The sequence below is a fragment of the Macaca thibetana genome, chromosome 8 (assembly GCF_024542745.1).
Source record: "Macaca thibetana thibetana isolate TM-01 chromosome 8, ASM2454274v1, whole genome shotgun sequence".
Taxonomy (NCBI): Eukaryota; Metazoa; Chordata; class Mammalia; order Primates; family Cercopithecidae; genus Macaca; species Macaca thibetana.
Window position 1 is genome coordinate 138,056,859 of NC_065585.1, and position 20,833 is coordinate 138,077,691.

Sequence of the window (20,833 nt, forward strand, 5' to 3'; positions counted from 1 at the left end):
GAACCCATTCTCAACCCCTCCTTTAAACAAACACAGTTTCTTCTGCCTTAAGCACTCTTTTTCTCCCTCCTATTTCTTGTAAATACATATTCCTGTCTCGGTGCTCTATTTAAAAACACCTTCTCTTACAAGCTTCCCTGAAACACCCAAGAAAAATTGGTTTGTTCTTCTAAGAGGTTTGTTCCCACGTGCCTATGAGGTGCATGACAATCCCTTTGTATACTTTTGAATGACAACCTTATATGGAAGAAATGACAATCTTTTTTTTTTTTTGAGATGGAGTCTCGCTGCCTTAGCCTCCTGAGTAGCTGGGACTACAGGCGCCTGCCACCACACCAGGCTAATTTTTTATATATTTTTTAGTAGAGACGAGGTTTCACTGTGTTAGCCAGGATGGTCTCCATCTCCTGACCACGTGATCCGCCTACCTCAGCCTCCCAAAAATGCTGGGATTACAGGTGTGAGCCAGAAATGACAATCTTTTGAGCAGATATTGATTTGAACTCCAGGTAATGCACTTCCCCTGCACATGACGTTGCTGAATGTTTCCTAACCTCTCTGGACTTCAGGTGCCCTCCTTACAAAATGGGGATCATAATAAAACCTTATTGATCATATGTAATGAGTGGATAATGTATGTAATGGCATGATTACTCTCAAGTACATTTTAGAAATTCAGTATGTAGAATTCTGATACTTATTTGTGTAGATTTTGCTTCATCTTTAGCTTGTGAAGTACTCAAGGGAAGGATCATACCTTACTCTTAGGTACATTGTCACCATGGTGCGCACCTGTCAAGTAGGAGTCATTGTTTAAAAGCAGGCAATGACGATGGGTTTTAAGGAGGAGCCAACCATTACTACTGAGGAGCTAGAATGAACCCAAGCAGAGCTTCACAGAGATGCATGGCTTGTATATTGCAGACTGAGCAGATCTGCCTATAGGGGGTGTATACATGGAGCGGGTGAGGAAAAGAAACTTGGAGACAAACTGTTATCAGATGAGTGGTAGAGTCCTAGCTTGGCCACTGACCAGCCTTTTGATGTCTAGAAAAAAAACACAAATATTCAAACCTAATTTTCTTAATCTTCAAATGATTTTTATTATTTTTACAACTCCATGAGAAGACACTGAGCAAAGGGGTAGAAGAGCAAGAACATGGCCCTTGTGCCCCAGTCTATGAAGATGGTATTAAAAGGGTCATTAGAAGCATTCCATTATCCCTGGCTACTGCTTCCCCTCATGATGTCGCTCCCTGCTACTGACCTGACGAAAAGAGAACATGGGTTATTAATTGCATCTTTTCATCATTACAAAAATATGCATTGGGCTATTCATACAATGGAAAGAAAGTTTACTACAGGAATAAATTAATGTGAACCCACAAGAATGCTGAAACAATGTGTCTGTGTATCAGTTTAGCTAATTCTCCATGAAGAAATCTTTAATGCTTTCCCTAATAAAGTGTATTTACTTTAAAGTGAAATACATCAATAAATATCTTCAGTGTTTTGGCATCAGATGTGCAGCTGGCTTCATTGTTTCAATAGGCACAATAATAATTTGCCTGCATTATGATGATAGAACTCAGAAGAATGGAGCTGCCCGATAGTGTTCTATATGCTGTTTTTAGCCAGAGTTAAAATAGACATCACACAACTGAATAGAATGCCTGATTACAGATTACATAAATTATGGAAAATATATTTTGATCCAAGGGATGCAGACATTGCCTAGTCACAATTTGTTATCTGCTCATGGTACAGTACTTGATAAACTCCTACACTTTATCTCCATGGGCTATATTGACTCATTCAATTGTTTCCTACCAAAAAAATGGACATGTCTCTATAGACTAAAACATTAGCTCATATTCCATTTATACTTTGCCTTTTTCTCTTTTATATGATCCAGTAGTTGAATAAAAATTGCCTGAAACACCACCCTATTTGAACTGACCCTGGTAATGGACTGTGTAAGTTCCATTCCTGACCACTCTTGTAGTCAGGTCCATACCTGAACACAGGAAATCAGATGGATGACACAATGATACTGTTAATGCAACATTCTGAGAGAAAGTCAAGTGAAGATAGCTTTTCAACTTACATATATGACTTTTTTTTTTTTTTTTTTTTTTTTTTTTTTTTTTGGTTATAGACGGGGTTTCACTATGTTGGCCAGGGTAGTGTTGAACTACTGACCTCAAGTGATCCACCTGACTTGTCCTACCAAAGTGCTAGGATTACAGGCGTGAGCCACTATGCCAGGCCTGAAATGTAAATATATGGGTTGCCTTAAAGCAACCTATGGAGAACAAATAATTTTAAACATTTATTAGCAAGAATATAGCAAGTTTTTTCTCAAAAGGATAGTTAGAAATACATGTGAAATATAGAAAAACTAAAAAAAAATCCTGTATTTCACAACTAAGATTTTATATTTAAAAAGTTGGATATCAAACTCATCATTATGGCAGAGTTAGGTCTGGATTATGAATGCATATTTCAATTATGTAATATGTTGATATGTGTAATAAAATTAAAAGAAAAAATGATGCAGAAATGCAGTGAAGAGTTGAAAATAGCAAACTGAATTGCCATTGGAAATGTGTAAGCTGAATTTAAAGTTCATTATAGCATTTTCCATGTAAATTATTTGAAGATTTCTCTCTTTGGCATGTAGTCATTTCTTACAAACGTATTTTTTCCTACTCCCTACTGGTGGATTACATTTCTTGAAATAGCGCTATTTTTTTCCAACTGAGAGATGAAAGAGGAATCGGAGAGCCTGGGGACACACATGCAGGGCGAATATGGGCATGTAAAGGATTCTGTGATGATGGCAAGGTCTTCTGGAAGGACATTGCTATATTAGGCATCAATTACAAATCAGAGAAAGGAAGGAGGCATATTTAGGCTCAATTTGGTTTATGTCTCTGAAAATTCCCATGGAACAGAGTGAGAACAATTTTTGGAATGAGCTGAAAAATGTTTATCATAGGGCAATAGCATTGGGACAAGAGAATAAAGAGCAAAGTTGAGAATGGTAAGAAACAAGAATTAAATTCTGTCTTAGGAAACACATACATGACCAAGATAAAATATACCTCCCTTCTGTCACCCAGGCAGATATGCTGACCTTGAATGATCAGCAGTTCAACTGACAGCAGGAGGAATCTGATAGGCAGAGCAGTGGTTTAGAGGGGATGTTTTGTTTTGACCAGAGTGACTTTGATGTGATGGTAAAAAAGTAAAACAGTGAAAGTAAACTCCTGGTAGGATGTGAAGCCTCAACTAGACATTTAAGGATAATGATATGTATAGGATACCCAAATTAATTATTTGATATAAAAAATTATTAAGACCTTATTATAATAAAAGATTGAGGAACGATTAAAAGATACTAATGATAAAGAATATGTTATATATAATATATATACCGTATATAATATATATACGGTATATATTTTATATATATATATTTTTTATGGTTCCTCACATACATATCTTTTATGGTTCCTCACTCATATATATATATATGGGTGACAAATGGGCTTTTACACTGGGAGGTGTCAGTAGAGAACTGGAGGAGCTGAAATTCACAGAGCTGTCATCTGGATTTAGAGACTTATCTCTATACTAGTTTTTACCCACTGTGTGCAGTTGGATGCATCATTGAGCTTTCTTGACTTCATCGTACTCATCACTAAAATGAAGTAGGGGCTTAAAACGTATATCATTTCTGACCAATTATCTTGAGAATAAGAGTTACATACTGCGTAGTACAGAATTATCTAGAATTGCAATTTTTCTTACTATTAGCTGGAATTTATTCTTCATTGTGATGATATAATTCAGGGGAAACTGTCATCCTTGTATAAGATTTCTTTTACTGATATCCATGTTATAGTTCAAAATTTCAGTAGTTCTTCAGACTGGAAAGATAATGGAAATAAAGATGAGAAAAGAGTAGCCTATCTTAAGCTAGCAGTTAAAGCAAAGGCATGGCTTGCCTTGTGTGATGGTGCATATTCTGATGTGGTTAGTATTCAAAGCCTGAGATGTGAGCTCATTCCCCAGGGTGGGTCAGGGCTTGGAGAGCCAGAGGTGAGTAGCAGTGAAAGACAAGATATGGCTAAATATTTTGTTAGCAGCAGGATGAATAAGGCCTTGTTAGAGAATAATCCTTATAATAAAGGTAACAGGCAACTATCAAATGTTTTTAAGTTTAGGACATGAATCTTTATTATATTATTTCATTTTCTTTTAGCTATTTGTGTTTTAGGTATTCCTTTTTGACTCTATTTGTTCATATATACTTATATTTCTAATAACGAATTCAAAAACATTACCTTCTGTCACTGTTACAGTTAAAATATTCAATAAACCAGAGAAAGTCTATGCTTATTAGTCCATTCTCACGCTGCTATAAAGAACTGCCTGAGACATAACTTTTAAAGGAAGAGGTTTAATTGACACACAGTTCTGCAAGGCTGGGCGGCCTCAGGAAACTTACAATCATGGCAGAAGGAGAAGCAAACATATTCTTCTTCACATAGTGGCAGGAGAGAGAAGTGTCAAGCAACGGGGGAAAAGCCCCTTCTAAAACCATTAGACCTGTGAGAACTCACTCACTATCACGAGAACATCATGGAGCAGCCATACCCATGACTCATTACCTCCCACTGGGTCCCTCTCATGACATGTGGGGATTACGGGAACTACAATTCAAGATGAGATTTGGGTGGGGACACAGCCAAACCATATCACTTCTCTGTCCATAATATTTATTGGAATTAAAATATCCCCCCTCCACCCTCCCAGAGAAAGAAACAATTCCACATTTTAAAACTTAGAGTGAAAGAGTACTGATTTATTTTCTTAGTATATATAAAGTACCAATGGATTGGGAAAGAATCCAATTTTAAATTTCTGGACTAGAACAGATATGAACTGGCTCCCTAAGGACAATAGCCTGCTTCATTTTTCACTCTGGGAACCACGAAGGACCCCTCTGCTCATCACAACCTCCTGAGAAAGCTGGCTAAGCTGGAAACATTCTGAAAGAGACAGACAACCTGAGAACATGCAACCGTTTCTACATTGACAATTTTATATCTATAAAATGAATCCAGTGCTCCAAGATGTCTCACAAATCAAGGCAATTTCCCCAATACAGTGTGAGTTATACTACAATAATGGATTAACTCTGCTATGCAGAATAAGGAATAAATGAATCACCATTCAATATTTTACCAATTACATATATTCTCTAGGGAGATATCTGACATTTTTAGTTATCAATTCCTACAGAATTCATTTGCCACTTTATTTTACCTATAACGAGATTTGGACAGAAAACATTTACATTAGTATTACCAGATATAAAACTTATTTTGGTATTAAAACTAACATTTTACTTTTCTTCTTTAGCATCAAACAAAATGCAGCACTCCACCTGAGAGATCTCCATATCTATAGTTTTAATATACATATACATATATTAATAATTCATCTTTATTTTGTAATATAACTATAATACTTTATGTTTTTTAGATTATTCTAAGTCCTTAAGCTGCACATAGTAGAATGAAATATTATTTAAATTTTTAAATGTGCTACAAGGAAGGATTTTCAGCCTAGCAAAATTTAATCCTGCTTACTTTTTCCTAGCATTTTCATATTTAGTGTATTCAACTTTGTTGTTTGTCTAATAATACTGAAGAAATATTATTCACTATATGAGCATTATTTACTCATCATTCATACTGAGGTTATTACAGTGAGTAAAGGCAGGCATGTCCCCATTTGTAGAGTTCACAACCCATTAGGGAAGGCAGACTCAAACTGTCACACAAAAATATAAAAAAAATTCAAAGTATGGTGCCTTATACAGAGAAACTACTGCTGCCAGGTGGAAGTTTAAGAGGAGTATGCATTCTGGAGGAGATAAATAAAAACTCTACCAAGAAAAAGGCATCATGGAAACGATCATGTACCGCAATCATAACTAAAGAGAACTACTTTGCAAACAATGTTCTTTTTTTTTTCCTAAATCAATGAAATTAAATGGTCTGGAATCTCAATGTCATCATTATACACAATTTTAACCTATATTGTCAATTAAAAAGGGACTGATATTTTATATTAAAATTGAGTTCTGCTCAAATGTAGGACGGTAATTTGAAATGATTTGTAGCAGGATGATTTGTGTCAGATCCTTTAACTTCCCCCAGGAATATTTGTGGTAGCTCATGTTCCCAAATATCATATTTTATAAAGTATCAAATTTTAGATTTTCATAATTGAATATAAACAGGTTTTTGGAACAATGCTTCTCTAAAAGTAAATAATCATGTACAAAATATATTCTATGTTGATGAGATAGACATTGAAAATATTGCTATCATTTATGGACTCAATATCACATTTGACATTCAGATGGCAAATATTGTTAATCTATAGCTTTTGTTTTCTTTCATTGTTTAGCTGACACCGTTTCATGACTTTCTTTATGAAATAATTTGTTTTTACTTTCTCTGGGGTTAAAAAAAACCTGTATAATTTGTGTATAATTTAGCATAGTGACATTAACTAATTGGGCCATACAAGTTATGCATTATATTTATATATAATATAAATATTATATTTAATATTGGACATGGAGAGCACATGGAGAGCATGATTAACTTAAAACCCATTTAAGCTCACTTAATTGTATTACAAAATTTCTCTACTCCATGTCAATATTATAACAAAACTAAATGTGTAAAAGTAGAAGCAATAAATGCATCTTTCTTTAAAGTCATTAAAGCTTTCCAAAGCCAACGAGAAACATTTTATTATAGTGACTTATCAAAAGAGGCAACCATCAAAAACCTCTATAGATTAAGACTACTTCAATTATTTGTATAGATCTAGACTACTTATTGATGATATTACTGAATTTAAACTACTTTAAATCCACCTATTAACAAAGCAGTTTTCAACCAATTAATACTGAGATAAATAATTTAGGAAAATTTTGTATTTGGGTTCATTTTCAAGTGTATAATTGCTGAAATGGAAAATAGAGCTGGTGTCTATACAAGTCAATATTTGCATGTTAGTGAGTTACTTAGAAATAATCTAAATATAACTATACTTCAGAGAATTATTCCCCAGAATAAATTCATTGAAATTCAATTCATTTCACTTTATTTATCTCAATACTGAGAAGTGAATATATCCCTCATACTGTAGGATTAATAGCATGGTTATTTTTATGCCATCTGGCACTAAGACACATCCCAGGTCCTCTGAAAGAATATTGGATGAGGACAGCCAGAAAATGAGGAGAAAATAGAATCTAAGTAAGACAGTCACACAGAATAACAAATAGCTCCTAAAATTTCCCTCAGCTTCTTCTAAATTTACTTTTTTTAGCTTCATTAAGTATGACCTTGCTCTTATGTGACTAAGAACTGTCAGCTTTCACAACTCTTCATTTTGTGTTACTTCAGCCAGGTTTCTTTACTCTCTTCTTTTAAGTCTAATTTTGTCCTATTTTTACCTTCTCATCATTGAATGCACCTATTGCTTTTTATTTTTTTAAGCAAGTAATTGTTAATGAGCTTTCTTTGAAGTGCTTAGTCTCAATTTTTTCTAAAACTGAAATCACAAAAGTGTTCATGTTCTGCCAATTTCCAGGATCATGATGGTAACAGGAAATAATACATAGCAGATCATGGACAGAAAAGCAGAATGAATATTGACTATCATCTACGATACACTTATAGGTGATAATTGGATTGGTCCTTACATATAGAGTGTATTGTGTAATTCAAGGCATCATCTGATGTCACAAGGATAATTTTAAAACTTTTGAAAGAATGTTCTAAGTGGTTATATCCAAGGTTATGTTGATTTGACTTTTTCCACTATACATAGAGGTTGGGTTTATTTTCAAGCTTCTAAATTGTTGTAGTGGAAAAAAGTGCTTTCGGGCTGCCTTGAAACCTATGAGCTTTATACTCAATTTCCATGGCTGTGAGGTTCCATGTGAAGCAGCTGCAGAGAGAAAGGCAAAGGTTGTAAACACCTAGTTTATCTCTGTATTCCCAGTTCGCAGAGTTGAAATCACTCCAGGAGATCCACAGAAATAAAGGGGAAGCCCTCCTTAATCGTGTAGATGTTTAATTTTCAAAACATAAACACAGAAAACACAGACACTTGCAACCACACAACCTCATCTTTCTTATATACATGAAAATATGCACCATACTTAAAACTATGTGATTCCTGTTTAGAACTTTCAGCAATTACATGGATTATAGTCACAATTCCCTTTACTACAAATGTGAAATAATAAAATCTATCTCCCAAAGAAATAAGAATTGGAATAATATAATGGTGTAAAATGCTTGGCACATAGAATGCAATAAACTAAAGGTAGCTAGCTATTATTGAAAACTAGCATTTGTATGTTTGTGTCACGTACAAGTAACTACATTTTGAAGGCAAAATAAAGTCTTTTTTCCAAAAGTGCAATTCAGGATGGCCAAATAAACTCCTATGGGATTTGATCCTTTTTCACTTGCAACTATGGATGAAATATACAAATAAATACATAAGACAGAAAAACACCTGGAAACTAGAAGCACTAGAAAATTGAAGAGAAACAGGCAGATTCCGAAGGAGTTGAACAGCCTATGGTGAATCACCTATTTTTTGGCTTTTAGCTAAGCCAAGCATGTACCGAAGTCAGTGCTGGTGGGAAAACCAAAACTCTGTCCTAACATCCACTTTCTTTCTGAACCACCAAAACTACATCCACCAGAAGATGAGGGAGGAATCCCAGAAAGGAGAGCTCCAGACTGGAGAGCCCCAAATTGTGGTTCTAGGTGCTGCCCAAGACTTTAACTGACTCTCGAGCTCTGAGTAAGTGGAGCAGATTGCAAACGGGACAGCTGAAGATAGAGGAGCTCCATGAGAGTGGATGTGCACACCACCCTCAACAACAGAAGTGTTCAGTTTGAGTGCAACCAACTTAATTTCCTGCCAAGAAATAAAAAATAAAATCCCAAAGATGAAATAAATGTATACATGAATTTTTGGAGGAACATAACAGAGTCTAAAATCTCCAAAAATAAGTCAAACTCACAATTCCAGAAACAACAACTAGTCATTCAACATATTTCAGCCAGTTTAAAATTAAAAATTAAAAAAATAAAAGGCCCCAAAACTTAGACCAAGTTTGATAGGACCCAGATGTTGGAATTAGCAGACAAGAATTTTAATTGCAGCTATTATTATAACTATGGTTAAATAAGTAAAGGAAGCAATGCTCTTGGTGAAAAAAGTTAGAAATATCAGCAAATAAATAGGGGTTATAAAATGAAAATCAAATGAATATTTAAATACCAAAAATACAATTTTTGTAAAAGTGGGTTTACTTGGAAGGGCTTAACAGATTCAAAATGACATGAGTTAGGGAACTTGATGATGTTAGTCCAACGGAAATAATCTAATCAGAAGAATATAAAGAAAATAAGACTGAAAAAATATAACGAGCAGGGCATCAGGCTTCTTTGAGACAATATCAGGCCTAACACACGTTTAGCAGGAACTCCAGAAGGAGAAGGGAGAGGGAGAATAAGGGAGAAAGTATCTTTAATGTACTAATGGATAACATTTTCCAAATTTGGCAAAAAAAAAAAAAAAAAAAAAAAAGACTGAAGAGGCTCTGTAAATTGAAAGATAACTACAAAGAAACCATAACCATGTATACCACAACCAAACTGCTTCAAAAGCGACAGAAAAAGCTTGAAGGCAGTCAGAGAAAACTGACGTATTACACACAGGAAACAACCGTTTAAATTATTGCTGATTTTACATCAAACACCATGGAGGCCATCCATGGCAAACAACATCATTACATTGCTGAAAGCAAAATGAAAGAAAACAAACAAAAAGGAACTGTCAGCCTAGACATTGATATCATGTGAAAACAACCTTCAAGAATGAGGGCGAGTCAGAAAATCAAAGGAAGCTATGAGAGCTATGAGAGGGTGTCGGTGACAGGCACGCAGTGGAGGAAATGCTGAGTCGGGTGCTCGGGCTTCATGGAAACAACCTGCGGTGAAAACTTGGCTCTTCAGTGACGAACAGAAAGCGTTATAGGTGGCGGCCGGGCACGGGGGCTCCCGCCTGTGATTCCAGCACTTTGGGAGGCCGAGGCGGGAGGATCACGACGTCAGGAGATCCAGACCATCCTGGCTAACACGGTGAAACCGCGTCTCTACTGAAAATAATAAAAAAAACTAGCCGGGCGTAATGGCGGCGCCTGTGGTCCCAGCTCCTCGGGAGGCTGAGGCAGGAGAATGGCGGGAACCCGGGGGACGGAGCTTGCAGGGAGCCGAGATCGCGCCGCTCACTCCAGCCTGGGCGACAGAGCCAGACTCCGTCTCAAAAAAACAAAAGCATTATAGGTGGTAAATATTTTGGTTAACATCAGAAGATACTTTCTCTGAGTTTCTTGAAAGTGCATGAGACTTTTTAAGTAAAAATTACAACATTGTGTTTTAGAATTGGAATTGCATGTGTTTGTAATATATATGATAACCACAGCAAAAAAAAAAAAAAAAAAAAAGGTTTGGAAAATGGACCTGTAAAAATGCATTCTGTGTACATTAAAAAAGAAAGTGATATAATATTTACTACAGACTGAAAAATCTTGGATATTTCTTTAATTCCAAGAGTAAACACTAAAATACTGCCAAAAGTATAATTAAAACACCAATAAGTTAATTAAAAGAAAATTCTTAAGAACATTGAACATTCTAAAGGAAGGCAGGAAAGAACCGAAAAGCAAAAGTAGAGAAGATAAAAAGAAAAAAATTAATAATAATGCAATTTCATACAAACTGTTTAAAAAAAGTATCTTACTGTTGCAGTACCAGATAGAAACCTTTCATAGAAGTTTTCATTTCAACATGCATTCAGTAATGAGTTTTTGAATAATTACTCATGTGTTTGACACCATAACGGGAATGTGGAAGATAAAAGTAGGCAGCATCCCTAAACTCAAGGAGCTTAGAGTTTAGTGGGAGAAAGAAAGAGGAGCATAACATGAGAATGCAATCCAGTTAGTGAAATAGGGACCATGGCCCAGGAACCTGCAGAGGTGTGAGGGGACCACAGGTCAGAGAATATTAGACTGTGGCCACTGGCTCAAGATACATCTACATGGATGCCTGTGAATGGGAGATAGAGAGGGAGGGTGATAAGAATAAGTCATTGACCATTAACAAATGTCAGGTAGTCTGCACATTTACTTACCTAGAGCTAATATCCTGCGAAAAACAAAACTATTTCTTTTCTGGTGAATATACGTGCTCATTATGGAAAACTCGGAAAACACACGAGAGCATAAAGTGAAAATCATTGGTGGTTCTACTACCTATAGATAAGCGTTGGAATTTTGTTCACTTTCAGTTTTTAAAAATGGTCAAAAAGGTCTGGTGTGGTGGCTCATGCTTGTAATCCCAGCACTTTGGGAGGCCAAGGTGGGTGGATCACGAGGTCAGGAGTTCAAGACCAGCTTGACCAATATGGTGAAACCCGGTCTCTACTAAAAATACAAAATATTTAGCCGGGTGTGGTGGTGCGTGCCTGTAGTCCCAGCTACTGGAGAGGCTGAGGCAGAAAAATCGCTTGAACCCAGGAGGCGGAGGTTGCAGTGAGCAGAGGTCGCGCCACTGTACTCCAACCTGGGCAATAAATCAAGACTCCGTCTAAAAAAAAAAAAAAAGTAAAATAAATGACCTTCTAATAGACAAAGAATCCATAGTAATCTTTACCAAAATGTTTGATTCTTTTCTCATCTGTATGAGAAGTTTACATTCCTGCCTCGATCAGAGTAGGTGGTTTCATGCCTACCCATCATAATATATATTTGCACACCGTCTCCTATGAACAATAGTGTAGTATTTCCCTTGAGAAAATCAAAATGGAATCCATGACAAACTCTAATAAAATTGTTTAAAGACGGAGTAAATAGTCCATAGAAGGAAAGAATAAAACATAAGCTAAGTAAAAATCAACTACTGGGTTATCCTTCCAAGCCATTCAACGTTTGAACAGAGGAGGAAACTGACATTGTAAATTTTGCCAAAAATTTCTCCGCAAAATTATAACTATGTTTTGGATGATTATAACGATATTTTACATAGTCTAGTGCCTCACTAGATGGTGGGGCTGCATTTTGGTACAGTCCATGGCTGTCGCTGATACAATGAATTTTTGTCAGTGGTTTTATTATGTAATGTTCTAATTTGTACAGAAAATCATTATTTTATGGTAGATAGTTAAACAGCACAGGAATAGTTATTTCTTTTTTTCCACACTAGATATCTTGAAATGGGAATAATAGTTTTCATCTTTTCCATCTTTTTTAATCTTAAACTCACAGTTACACTGAAATGGTAAGATTAAATGAACTAGATATGGTTTCTGCAATCATTACAAGTGCCTCATTTGGGAAGTCCAGTGGTCCCCAGAGGATACATTTCATGTGTCTGCATTTTGACTCATAAAAACTAAACATGTTTTGTTTCAGTGATGATGCTTTGTGTTAGGCTATCATGAAAGACTTCTTTCTAACATAAACATTTAATTTTCTGTAACCCTGCTTTTCATTTCTCTCCCTGATACGAAATAAAAGTTAAACTCCCTTGGCTAACAAATAAGATCTCCTCCCTGCTTGGAGCCCCACTGTCGTGCTGGCCTCACAGCTCGCCCCCAACACACTGTCTTCCAGCTACAAAATAGACTTCTTGACTCTCCGAGTACAGCAAGCTTTGAATGGTTCCCCTCATTTTCTTCTGCTTTTAGCACTGCACAGAAGATATTTCTGCCCTTCTGCCACCCCTTTCCTAAGAAAACCCTAGATGATGCTCTATAGACCCCTTCTCTGGCTCTCCAAGAAGACTGTCACTGATGTGTCTGTTTTTTATCCCCCCTCCCCCCCCTTTTTTTTTTTTTTTTGAGACGGAGTCTCACTCTGTTGCACAGGCTGGAGTGCAGTGGTGCAACCTCTGCTCACTGCAACCTCCACCCCCACCCAGGGTTCAAGTGATTCTCCTGCCTCAGCCTACCGAGTAGCTGGGATTATAGGAGCGCACCACCATGTCCAGCTAATTTTTGTATTTTTAGTAGAAATGGGGTTTCTTCATGTTGGCCAGGATGGTCTCCATCTCTTGACCTCGTGATTCACCCGCCACGGCCTCCCAAAATGTTGGGATTACAGGCGTGAGCCACTGCGTCCGGCTCCAGTTTTAGTAATTCTGTTTACAGGAAAACGTTCATACAATTCGTTGCCAAACAACAACAAGTATGTTTATCAAATTACACTATCTAATATAGAAAGTTTAATATTCCACAGAACGAGTTAGATGGTGAGATTGCATTTTATTCTTTTTGAATAAACCTACTTTGTGTAGGGTCATGTTGGATGAATAAAAGAATGGAAAAATTAAAATGCTATTGTTGAAAATTATTCTGGCTTTAGCTACATGTAAAGCTATACAACAAAATTAAGTTAAATTCATTTAAACATTTTGAAATTAAAAAAACTAATTTATTTCTTGTGAAAGGAACTGATATACCACTTTATAACAATTATACGTTCTCTGGGAAATATTCATTAGTCTAGGAAATACTACTTTTCTACCAAAATCCATTTTAACTGCCAACTCCCTTTTAAATTCCCTGAATTTTACCTTACTTGAAAATCTTACTTAACCAAAATTTAGTATGGCAGAGAGTTGCAAAAATTCTGTCTCGGCTGTGATTCTTAGTTTTCATAATTATCTCTCCTGAACATTTTACTTGTAGAAAAAAGATGATAAAATAGGTGCAAACACTGAGAATAGCATTTCACTCAGTATCTTTCATCCTTGTTTCCTCTTTGGTTTTGCACGAAGTGACTCTGTGGAAACACATTTGAGGAAAACGGGCCTCGTACCCTTTTCTATGTCTGAATTTCAGTCTTCGCCATGTGGCAATACTTGATTTTCATCATACACAAAACTAAGAGCTCATGTTGTCTTGTTTCTCAGTTGTGGAGTTGCTTTAGGATAGATTCATTAGGTTTCACCCTGAGGGTATTTACAAAATACAAATGGCATTTGTCACTTGATTTAAAACATAATGTTGTTATAGTTACGTTTGTTCTGTGAGGCTGTGTTAAATCAATAGTGATCAAGGCTACTGTGGGTGAGTGGGTGTTGTCCTTTGCGCTCTTGGAGCACAGGCAAAGCTTGCATTTGCCTCTCACCAGTTTCCATATTTGCTTGCGGTTTGGATCACTTCTCAGTCTTCACTCTTTTTTCAAACAAAATAAAGTATCATCTGCTTTCAGGTTGGAAAAATAGAAATGTTCTTGGTTTGATGAGCAAAACAATCCACAAAGAGCTGTTAGTGGTTAGTAATGTGGTGCATTTCCCTTCTGGGTATAATCACATGAAAGACAATTACCACATCATGTAACTAATCTTTAATGGTAAAATTTCAGGCAGATATATTTAGAAATAATGCAAATTGTTTTCTATCAAGTCAATAATTAATGCTTACATCATTTATTTGAGAAATATTATTGGGTAGCTAGTATGTGCAAGGCACTCTGTGGTGTTCTATAAAGTTACGAGGACATGCCAAACACCGCTGCCCTGAATGGGACTTAGAAATACACACAATGACACAACAGGCTAGGCAGCAGATCACGTTTAAGAGCCAGAGATAAATGTTTAAGGTTGTGCAGAGAAAGAAGGGATACCTCGCAGGTGCAATGGGAACAGGAGACGAAGAAGGAAGGAGGTGTTGCCCATGATTGGCAGTTGAAACCGTCCCTAAGGAGAGGTGAATGTGAACCTGCAGAAATAATGGGTGAGCCTTCCAAACAGAGAAAAGAGCTTGAACAAAGGCTCAGGACAGGAAGCTCAGAACTCTTTCATTGTTTTGGAAATAAGCCTCCTGTTCCTGGCCTTCCCATTCCTTTCTTAGGGTTCCTTCTGACTTCATCCAAGGATATTAGTGGAGAAGGTCTCCTTCCCCTATTTTATTTTTCACCCAAATTGGAGGAGCATCAACGATTTGCCAATTTTCTATAATTCTCATTCTTCCATGGGCTACTTTGTTCTTCTTTGAGCACTCTTTCTTATGGAAGACAGTGAAGGAAAACGTGTGTGTGTGTGTGTGTGTGTGTGTGTGTGTGTGTGTGTGTGTGTTAAAATATATTCCAAAAAATATCCTCAGGCAATACAGTTATTTTCTGGAATTCTTATTTGCTGTAGTTCCACAAATACTTAGCATTTATGGGTTTGGTGACAGAGCCTATTTTTATGTAACCTAGCACAGGTACATGTGGTGTTCCTACTTTTGATCTTATGGAAATCGATAGTCATGGCTAAAAGGCATTGCCTGGCCTTGTTTCATGAGCTTCATTCATGAGGTCTACCTTACAGAGCATTTAAGCAAGAGTACATCTTTTGGCAGTGAATAAAAGATTAGCTACTAACGAGAAATGTATGGCTTCTTGATACTGTAACTTCACTTTGAATTAGTATTATGACCTTTGTATAGCTAATGTGCATTCAGTAAAATAAAAGCCAAATTTCCTATTATATTGATTCAATTATTCTCTAGAAGTTTTACCAAATGAAAAATTGTGAAGACTGTAGGACCATAAACTCTACTATCCATGACTTTGGCGACCACTAGCCTTATTCTGGTTAAATGTAAAAGTTCAATGTGCTACTGAGGGGCATGGAGAAATATTTCCAAACAGTATCCGTGGTTCTTGAAATGTTAACTGCACTCTGTTTATGTGTTTGAGACTATTGCCTTTCATAAGAAGTTATGAATGGTTTGTTTCAGAAGCATTTTGTGTAAATAGTGTCAGCAAAATGTAATTTTTAAAAAATCTAAAAACATAAACTAGAACATAACATTTTAAATCTTCACAATTTTTATATTTGGTAAAATTATAATCAATAATTTTTAGTACATTTTAATAATTTCAGATTTTTTTAAACTGAACAACTTATGTGGATTTGAGGAAAACTGACACAAAAGTTAGTGAATGCACAGCATTAAATCTAGAGGTAAGTTTGTTTTTTTTTTTTTTTTTTTTTAGTCTAGGTCCCATTCTCAATGGGATTGACCACTCTATGAGGAAACCCATGTAAACACACATGTTACAAACACGTTACACACACATCACATTACTGACATGATGTAGATGTAAATAAGAAGATCACTGGGAGTACAGGAAGGCTGATCCTAAATGAACTGAATTGTTCCCAGTGCAGTACTGAGAGATCTGAGTTGTGAAGGTTGAGTGTGGATACTCTGGGCGACTAACACGCCAAGATAGCAGCAGTGTTGGAGGGGAGAATACAGAGTGTTACGGCCATAGAAACCATATATGTGAAGGCACAGGTGTTGGGAGCTTTGCCACATTCAGAAACGGCAGTTGTAAGACGGTGGAAGCAGGAGCTGTGCGTTGACATAGATGTACCCCCTCATGTGTGGATTCACTTGGATGTTATCCCTGCCTCACATTTGCAGACACATTCAGCTCCAGACAGCTACAGTTTTAATATATGAAAATTTAAAACTTGGGCAAAACCTCAGAAGCTTCCTTATTCTCTACCTTCTCAACATTTAGGGAGAAAGCGACTGCAGAAAACCCTAAACAGCGATACAATTTGTGAAAAAGAGCAGGTGGCTAACAAACACCGTATGGACCCCAGGAACGTGGCAGGATATAAAATATGGCAAGATATAATAAGGGAAGACTGAGATCAAGTATTTCCATCAGAGAATGAACCACTGGGATGCAGAAATAAACCTGAGCCATGGTTAAAGCTCCTAATGTCTTTAGTTTGCACTTTTCATAGTCAAGTCTTTGAACTTTACATCAGAGGCAGAAACAATTTTCTAGAACCCGTAGCTGTAGGAGAGCAGATTCGCATTGCACATGGGCTTCACACTCTGCAGTTCTCAGGAGCCCTCACTCTCAGCTGGTGTCAGTTGAGCATGTGAGGCTTCTTTAGGCACACCCATTTTTCCCGACACGATCTCTCTTTTTGTTTAGTACTTTATGCTTTAATCAAATCTGGATGAAAGACGATTTATCACCTACGTCGTTGTGCACGATTTGATATTTTAGCTGCTTGTGAACTGCTGATGTGACAAAGTCATAGTCTGCTCCTGGTTCCTTCTTACCAGATTCCAAGTGCTCTCAGATAAGTCATTTCCTGGAAGAGGTAGGTTTAAGTGGAATGGAATGAACAAGTAGATATAAAACGTAGATTCGACATAAAAGGCACTTCACGTTTCTAACGCACTGGACGGCTTACTTAGGTAGCATGCCTGGTCCGTGCCTGTCCTTCCTGGTAGAATGCCACTCGGGGGCAGCACCTGCTGTGTCCACTGCTGGAAGGCCACGGAACTGGAAACCTACGTGGCACCTTGTCAGTGCCAAGGAATATTGGTTAAATTAATGACCAGTTCTTAAGGAGTATTTTGCTTGATATTAAAACTGTGGTACACACAAGTGTTTTATTTAATAGACACATATAACGCATGGTATGTGCCAGGCATTGTTCTAAGGATGTTATATTCATTTAATAATCATATTTTAATTATGATATACTGTAATCTATATAGTTTACTTGTCTGATATTTAAAATTTTAATACACATTTTCTTTACACATAAGGGATTTTTATTTTGTCTTTAAATTATTTTTTACACTGTGACCAATTTTTATTTTTTGCTTTTTGTTATATGTAATAACCGTATATATTTATGGGATGCATGTGATATTTTGAAACATGCCTACAAGGTCTAATGATCAAATCAGGATAATTATAATACCCATTACTGCCAACATTGATCATTTCCAAATCTTCTCTTTTTGCTATTTTGAAATATACAATAAATTATTAACTATAGTCAACTTACAGTGCTGTTGAACATTAGAATGTATTTCTTCTCTCTCACTGTATTTTTATACCCATTAGCCAACCTTTCTTCCTAAATTATGTAACTAACAGCATCTCTTAATAGGTGTCTGGATTACCCACTTCCTTAATCTGGATGGTGATGTTAACAGCTTTTTATATAAAATAATCATTTTTTTCACAATGATCAGTAATATTGCCGCACTTTACTCTTCAGTACTACATACACACTTCCATCTCTCATGGCTGGTGGGATTTTGACACACAAAGACCTGGAGTCAGACATCTGTGATGCTGGCAGATACTGGGTTTGAAGAAGCAGATTTTACAGAGCATGCAGAACCTGCCTTTTTTTTTTTTTTTTTGGATATGATAATGCTGATCAGGAATAATGACAATGTGACTTTGCCATCATGGGTCTTGCACAGGGAAGCTACATTTCTGCACGTGACTACTGAATTGAAATCTAATAAGTGCTGCTTCTGCAGCTTGAAGATCAGATCTGGGATGTATCACTTCAAACTTGTATGGGATATGTTTCAGGAAATGGCGTTGATGTCAATGCCATAGGTGATTTAAAACACATTTCCCCACTTAGAATGGCTATGGTTTATTTATTTGTAGTGCATTTGTTTTTATCAAGATTATCTGACATTCTTAGGAAATTTCTAGAATATGTAGGTACAACCGGTTGGTCTTATTGCCCTCTTATTGCTTGAGAAAAAGCCATTGTCAAATGAAAATTCTTCTGCCACTTTCCACCCTGGACCATATTATTTAGAGGTCCCCTCATGATGTGCTCTATCCTGCCAACTGCGGTTTTATTGCAGCATTTATCACATGTTGACTCCGAGGAAATTAGACTTGTATGAACCTGTCCCGTAGCTTGGAATGCCTTTCCTCGCTCTCCTCACTTGGCAAGTCTTGTGTCTTTCTGGTCTCAGTGCACATCACGAGCCGCCTCTGACCCTCCGCTGACCCTCCCTGTAGTCTCTGTGATGCTTTGCCGTTCTCCTGGCACCGGCCTCCACCACAGCAGCTGCCACTCTGCATTCTCACCACCTGCATGCTCTCCTCTCCAGTAGACCATGAGCTCCCAGACAGGACAGCAGGGGGTTTGGCATCCCCTGACTAAGATAATGCTGATGAAGAATCTTTCATTAGTCGTTAATGAATACTTGATTTATTTATTCCCTTTACCGGTATGCTCAGAAGTTGCCAAGTCATGGAAAGACTGACCTACATCTCTACAGTATATATTTCTTCTAAAGTGAAGTATCGTTTAAAATAGATAATCAACTGCAAGATGGAGTACTCCTTTTTAGGTACTAAACACGCAGAGAGGTGACTCAGTCATTAGAATAATTAATTTGGTAAGGAACAAATGTAAGATACTTGAACGATCAAAAAAAATATTTCACGCCATCACGAAACAGTCTCTCCACATAGTCCATCCTCCCTTGCAGAATCTGTCTGGTAAACAGTGTCCAGAACCAGAGAACTTCTTTACCGTAATCAAGAGCGTGAGGATTATTATTCTGTAGACTTTTTTCACTTCAGGTTCACCCACATTCCCTACTTATTATTTTACAGTTTTTATTTAAATCCCTTTTGCAACCTCTTTAGTTTCTTATACATTTTCAGGAAGTTATAAAAGTTTTACAGGTTGGAAGAGTGCTGGGCAACTGATTTAATCTGTTCTGTACTTCATTTCAATTTTTTATTTTCACTTCTACATTTTTGTCTCTTTGAATTTTTAGTGGTTCCTGGTTAAAGAAATTCTTGTATGATAAAGATGTGCCTCTCTGTGAAGTCAATATTCCATGCCTGTGTCTCACTTAGAGCAGCTCCTCATCCCTCTCTAATCTGCAGGACTGGGTTCCTAAAAGGGCTCATATTAGAACTGCAGCTGAGGGATTTTCCATCAAAGTCAGGAAAGGATGGGGATGAGATGAGCCTGCTGGAGCCCGTCTTTATATTCTCAATAAGAAAGCACTAAAAGAGGCAGGAGAATGGCGTGAACCCGGGAGGCGGAGCTGGCAGTGAGCCGAGATTGCGCCACTGCACTCCGGCCTGGGCGACAGAGCGAGACTCCGTCTCAAAAAAAAAAAAAAAAAAAAAAAAAAAAAGCACTAAAAATAATACAACAAACAAATTATTTGTAGATGGCATTTTGTACATCATAAATTAATCACAATGGGTATTGTGAAAGTAATTCTCTTTTTTGCGTTTCTTGCTCACAAGCAACTTGTCTTATCTCTTTCCTCCACATTTTCAATGAGAAGCTTCTATGTTGTTTTCTTCTACTGCAAATGGGAAACAGGCTTAGAGGGAGTTTTATTTTTTTTGCCTTTGTTTTCTTCCTGTCTGGTCATCCAACCTCACATGATTAATGCATTTCTGATTTTAGTCCTTGCCCTACTCCTACCTTTTTTATCTCAGGGTCCTGTGTGGTCCCATGTAGGTAGAATAACATGAACAGCTGTGATGCTTTGAGTGTATCTTACTCAAATTCCTATGTGGAGGAGGAGCAGGCATTTCTCAGACCTTAACTCGGTTCCTGCCAGGTGCCGCTTCTCCTTTGCAGACCCTCCTCCAACAGCCCCATCCCTAAGGCGGCTGGGATAGTTCCAAAACCCAGAATGACCTTTGCCTGGGACGCGTTCGCACTGTTGACCATTGCAGAGGCCACGCTGCTTCTCTGACATCCCTTTTGTTTTTCTATTCGAAAACCTCAGCTCCTTCCTTCTCAAATAATAACAAGCATCATTAGAAATTCACCAATATGGTCGGGCGTAGTGGCTCACACCTATAATCCCAGCACTT

At 37.0% G+C, this 20,833-nt stretch overlaps 1 protein-coding gene and 1 long non-coding RNA gene across 2 annotated transcripts in view; one reads left to right on the forward strand and one right to left on the reverse strand.

Annotated features, from left to right (window-relative positions):
- The window catches only part of CSMD1 (CUB and Sushi multiple domains 1), a 2,043,790-nt gene that overhangs the window by 922,967 nt on the left and 1,099,990 nt on the right, over nt 1–20,833 (forward strand).
- On the reverse strand, nt 1,151–10,403 carry LOC126961860 (uncharacterized). Its single transcript, XR_007728448.1, has 3 exons — nt 10,115–10,403; nt 3,817–3,935; nt 1,151–1,267 (listed from the first exon to the last, which is right to left on the reverse strand). It is a non-coding gene; the product is annotated as an uncharacterized LOC126961860 (long non-coding RNA).